The sequence below is a fragment of the Haematobia irritans genome, chromosome 3, assembly GCF_050003625.1.
Source record: "Haematobia irritans isolate KBUSLIRL chromosome 3, ASM5000362v1, whole genome shotgun sequence".
NCBI classification, from domain to species: Eukaryota; Metazoa; Arthropoda; class Insecta; order Diptera; family Muscidae; genus Haematobia; species Haematobia irritans.
Genome location: NC_134399.1, coordinates 146,237,294 through 146,243,293, shown reverse-complemented (window position 1 = coordinate 146,243,293; position 6,000 = coordinate 146,237,294).

Below are 6,000 nucleotides of genomic sequence, written 5' to 3'. Positions count from 1 at the left end.
CTTTACTTGGATCAAAAGATTTTGATCTATACTTAAGGATTTTGGTATTGATTCGGAGTCATAAATAAAGAATTTTTTAGCAACCTGTTTGGCTTTAAGTCTAGGAGCAATAAAATTAATATGAGCATACAGTTCTCATTTATCGAATTTCCATTCTTTTTTTGGCGGTATATTAATAAAGCTACTCACGCACAAACAAATGCCAGTTTAAAAATCTAAATTACTCGTATGGCGGATACTTCAAAGTAACAAATGTTTTCTTAATTAAAAAAAAAAAAAAAAACAAGTATATACGGCCGTAAGTTCGGCCAGGCCGAATCTTATGTACCCTCCACCATGGATTGCGTTGAAACTTCTACTAAAGACTGTCATCCACAATCAAATTACTTGGCTCGCGGTAACACTTGCCGATGGCAAGGTATCTTAAAAACTCCTTAACACCGTCTTCTAAATTGTAAGTTAGTCCATATGTGGGATATATTAAACAAAAAAAAAACGCCGATTAAATACATATAAAATTCAGTTCGACAAAATTTTCTATAGAAATAAAATGTTGACAAAATTTTCTATAGAAATAAAATTTTGACAAAATTTTCTATAGCAATAAAATTTTTACAATATTAGCTATAGAAATAAAATTTTGATAAAATTTTCTATAGGAATAAAATTTTAACAAATTTTCTACAAAAATAAAATTTTAAAAAAAATTTCTACAGAAATAAAATTTTGACAAAACTTTCTATAGTAATAAAATTTTGACAAAATTTTCTAAAGAAATAAAGTTTAGGTAGATTAGTTTTGGCGATATGGACCAATTTTTGTGTGATTGGCCATTGGCTATATATAACTATAGACCGATATGGACCAATTTTTCATGGCTGTTAGCCGCCATATACTAGCGCAATGTATCAAATTTCAACCGATATGGACCAATTTTTGCATGGTTGTTAGATACCATATACTAACACCACATAGCAAATTTCAACCGGATCGTATGAATTTTGCTCTTCCAAGAGGCTCTGCAAGCCAAATCCGTGGGTCGGTTTATATGGGGGCTATACGTAAAAGTGGTTCGATACGGCGCATTTTCAATACCATCCGACCAATATCAATAACAACTACTTATTCCTAGTTTCAAGTCGATAGCTTGTTTCGTTCGGAAGTTAGCGTGATTTCAACAGACGGACGGACATACTCAAATTGACTCAGAATTTCACCACGACCCAGAATAACAGGTTGGCTGATAAGTCCCCGGCAAAGAAAAACACATTTTTTTTGTCAAAATTCGTTTTTATTATTCAACATAGTTCCATTCAAGAGCGATACAACGATTATAACGACCTTCCAATTTTTATACCCTGCGCCACACTGTGTGTCTATCTCACCTCCAGAAGGAGATTTAGATATAGCTCCCATATATATCTTTCGCCCGATATGCACTTATATTGACCCAGAAGCCAGAGTTTTATCCCGATTAGCTTGCACCAGGAGTAAAATTAGTAATATAGTCATGTGTGCCAAATTTGATTGAAATCGGTTCAGATTTAGATATAGCTCCCATATATATGTTTTTCTGATTTCGACAAAAATAGTCAAAATACCAACATTTTCCTTGTAAAATCGCCTCTGCTTAGTCGAAAAGTTGTAAAACTGACTGTGATTTTCCTTAACTTCAAATACATATATATATATATCGAGCGATAAATCATAAATAAACTTTTGTGAAGTTTCCTTAAAATTGATTCAGATTTAAATCTTTCCTATATTTTTTTATACCCACCACCATAGAATGGTGACGGGGTATAATAAGTTTGTCATTCCGTTTGTAACGCATCGAAATATCGATTTCCGACTATTAAAGTATATATATTCTTGATCAGGGAGAAATTCTAAGACGATATAAGCATGTCCGTCTGTCTGTCTGTCTGTCTGGCTGGCTGTCTGTTGTAATCACGCTACAGCATTCAATAATGGAGCTATCGTCCTGAAATTTGGCACAGAATCGTCTTTTGTCTGCGCGCAGGTCAAGTTCGAAGATGGGCTATATGGGGCCATGTTTTGGTATAGCCCCCATATAAACCGACCTCCCGATTTGGGGTCTTTCGCTTATAGAAACCGTAGTTTTCATCCAATTTACGCGAAATTGAAAATCTAGAGATATTTTGGGACCTTGAAGAAGTGTGCCAAAAATGGTGAGTGTCGGTCTATGTTTTGGTATAGCCCCCATATAAACCGACCTCCCGATTTGGGGTCTTTCGCTTATAGAAACCGTAGTTTTCATCCAATTTGCGCGAAATTGAAAATCTAGAGGTATTTTGGGACCTTGAAGAGGTGTGCCAAAAATGGTGAGTGTCGGTCCATGGTTTGTATAGCCCCCATATAAACCGACCTCCCGATTTGGGGTCTTTCGCTTATAGAAACCGTAGTTTTCATCCAATTTGCGCGAAATTGAAAATCTAGAGGTATTTTATGACCATAAAGAGGTGTGCCAAAAATAGTGAGTGTCGGTCCATGTTTTGGTATAGCCCCCATATAGACCGATCTCCCGATTTTACTTCTTGGGCTTATAGAAACCGCAGTTTTTATCCAATTTACCTGAAATTGGAAATCTAGAGGTATTGTAGGACCACAAATACGTGTGCCAAAAATTGTGAGTATCCGTCCATATTTTGGTATAGCCCCCATATAGAGCGATCTCCCGATTTGGGGTCTTGGGCTTATAGAAACCGTAGTTTTTATCCAATTTGTCTGAAATTGGAAATCTAGAGGTATTTTATGACCATAAAGAGGTATGCCGAGAATGGTGAGTATCGGTCCATATTTTGGTGTAGCCCCCAAATAGTATCAATTACTATTTTTTAAATTAAATTGACTAAACCAGACTAAACAAAATAATAAAGGAGCTTTAGTTATGCAACTAAATCAAAAGTTCAACCACAGATTTATTTTATAAATACCAGATTAAAAACTTTGCCATCGGCAACTGCTACCACAACCAAAGTAATTCGATTGTGCATGAAAATCTTTAGCGGAACTTTCTGCTGTGTATATACTTGTTTAATTTTTAGAAAAATGTAAAATCGTAAATAGGTTTTCAAATTCTGGGGGGGGGCTAAAATTTTTCTGGAAATCTAGAGGTATTTTGGGACCATAAAGAGGTGTGCCGAAAATGGTGAGTATCGGTCCATATTTTTGTATAGCCCCCATATAGACCGATTTCCCGATTTTACTTCTTGGGCTTCTAGAATCCGAAGTTTTTATCCTATTTGCCTGAAATTGGAAATCTATAGGTATTTTCGGGTCATAAAGAGGTGTGCCGAAAGCGGTGAGTATCGGTCCATATTTTAGTATAGCCCCCATCGGAACGATCTCCCGATTAAACTCCTTGGGTTTCTAGAAACCGTAGTTTTTATCTGATTTGCCAGAAATTGTAAATACTGATCATGAAAATTGTTTGAAACTCAATGTAAAATTTCCAGATTTTACTTCTACAGATTTAAGATTTCAAATCAAGACGTTATTTTATATTTTTCTTGCACACTTACAAGAGATGTTAATGATTCCTCTAAAACTCAAGCAAAAATGGTTCTTATAAATCCAGAATCTGATATAGTCCTCATAGGTGAAATCTTTAAATTTATCTTCGAGAGTGTCCTCAAGTCCTCTAGCCCTCCTGAAATTTCAAAGGAAACCCTAATATCTGGTTCATGGTGGTGGGTATTTAAGATTCGGCCCGGCGAACTTACTGCTGTATATACTTGTTTTTTACTAACATTGCGTTTCACCCTAGTACATTAGCCGACTTAAATTTTGAGTCTACTCGGATGAAAAAGACTGTTTTTCATATGTTTGGCTATAAACATTATATGTTTGGAACACACATTTTTAAACACAATATTATTGAGTGCAAGCATATAATGTTCATAAACTAGCATAACATGTTTGGGACATATATGTTAATATGTTAGAACATATTATGTTTGGGACATAAAATGTTTGTAAATATAATATGCTTGGATGCAAATATATATTAATTTAGAAATAGCCTATAAACAAATATGTGTTTAGTAGCTTGGAGCGCTATTTAACAGGGAGCGATATTGAATTAAGTTGGTGGTTGTTGCTTGTTATTACAAAATTAACATTTTATTTTTCCTTGGGCAATTGATCAGCTACTTCTTTGATCCTTACAAACTGTGTGGTCCGCTGTTCGAATCCTCGTCCGGCAAAAGGTAAAATTAAAATAAAAAAAATCATAAAATTGAATAATTTCTTCTACAATGTTTGTATTACAGAAAAAGGTGCTAAGAACTAAAAAATCTCGTGGAAGTAAGAAAGATGTCGGGGAATATACAATTGGGCAAAAACAAAATTTTGAGCATTCAGGTCGAAAACCTATGTTGCTAGCACCTATATTACCTGTTTATTTTCATAATTCATTATGATTGTAAATATATAAATAAATAAATAAAATTTTGAGCACAATATTGTTTGGGAAAATTTTTTTAAGCATATAATATTTTTGGGTGCAAAATGCTTCCAAACATATTATATGGTCACATAATAACATATTGTTTTTTGGAAGACAACATTATTGAATTTGGATGCAAAAATACAAAATGTTTGGAACTTAGACTACCCAAACATATATTGTTTAGACCAATATGCTTTCAAACATTTTATATATTGGTAGAGATCAAACATATAAATGTTTGGGCAATACCCAAAAATGTATATGCTTGAAGCAAAATATGTTTGGGAGTATATGTTACAGAAGCGATTTTTTGTAAGAGTGTATAGAATTTGTAGAAGTCTATCAAATTCTGTCCAGATCGAGAGATATTAAAATGTATGTATTTGGGACAAACCTTTTATATATAGCACCCAACACAATTGACGGATGTGGTATGGTATCGAAAATTTAGATCTACAAAGTGGTGCAGGGTATAATATAGTCGGCCCCGCCCGACTTTAGACTTTCCTTACTTGTTTGATACCATTTTGGTAGTACTCCTTCGGAATTGCCTCAAAATAGGCCTTAGTTTCGGCGATCAACTCTTCATCGCAGCCAAATTTTTTCCCTGCGAGCATCTTTTCGAAGTCTGAGAACAAGAAAAAGTCGCTGGGGGCCAGATCTGGAGAATATGGTGGATGGGGAAACAATTCGAAGCCCAATTAATGAATTTTTGCCATCGTTCTCAATGATTTGTGGTACGGTGCGTTGTCTTGGTGGAACAACACTTTTTTCTTCTTCATATGGGGTCATATGGTTTTGCCGCGATTTCGACCTTCAAACGCTCCAATAACGCCATATAATAATCACTGTTGATGGGGTTTTCCCTTCTAAAGATAATCGATAAAAATTGTTCCATGCGCATCCCAAAAAACAGAGGCCATTACTTTGCCAGCGGACTTTTGAGTCTTTCCACGCTTCGGAGACGGTTCACCGGTCGCTGTCCACTCAGCCGACTGTCGATTGGACTCAGGAGTGTAGTGATGGAGCCATGTTTCATCCATTGTCACATATCGACGGAAAAAGTCGGATGTATAACGAGTTAACAGCTGCAAACACCGCTCAGGATCATCAACATGTTGTTGTTTTTTGTCAAATGTGAGCTCGCGCGGAACCCATTTTGCATATGACCAACACGTTCCTTTGATATCTTTAAGGTCTCTGCTATCTCCATCAACTTCATTTTACGGTCATTCAAAATCATTTTGTGGGTTTTTTTGATGTTTTCGTTGGTAACCACCTCTTTCAGGCGTCCACTGCGTTCACCGTCCTCAGTGCTCATATCACCGCACTTGATTTTTGCATACCAATCAATTATTGTTGATTTCCCTGGGGCAGATTTTTGCTTCCACCGTATTTTTTCCCTTCAGAAAACAGTATTTTATCAAAACACGAAATTCCTTTTTTTTTCAATTTTTTTCACAATAACAAAAGTTGCTTCAGAAAAGACGCTCTATCTCACAAACTAATTGACTTACAGACGTAAA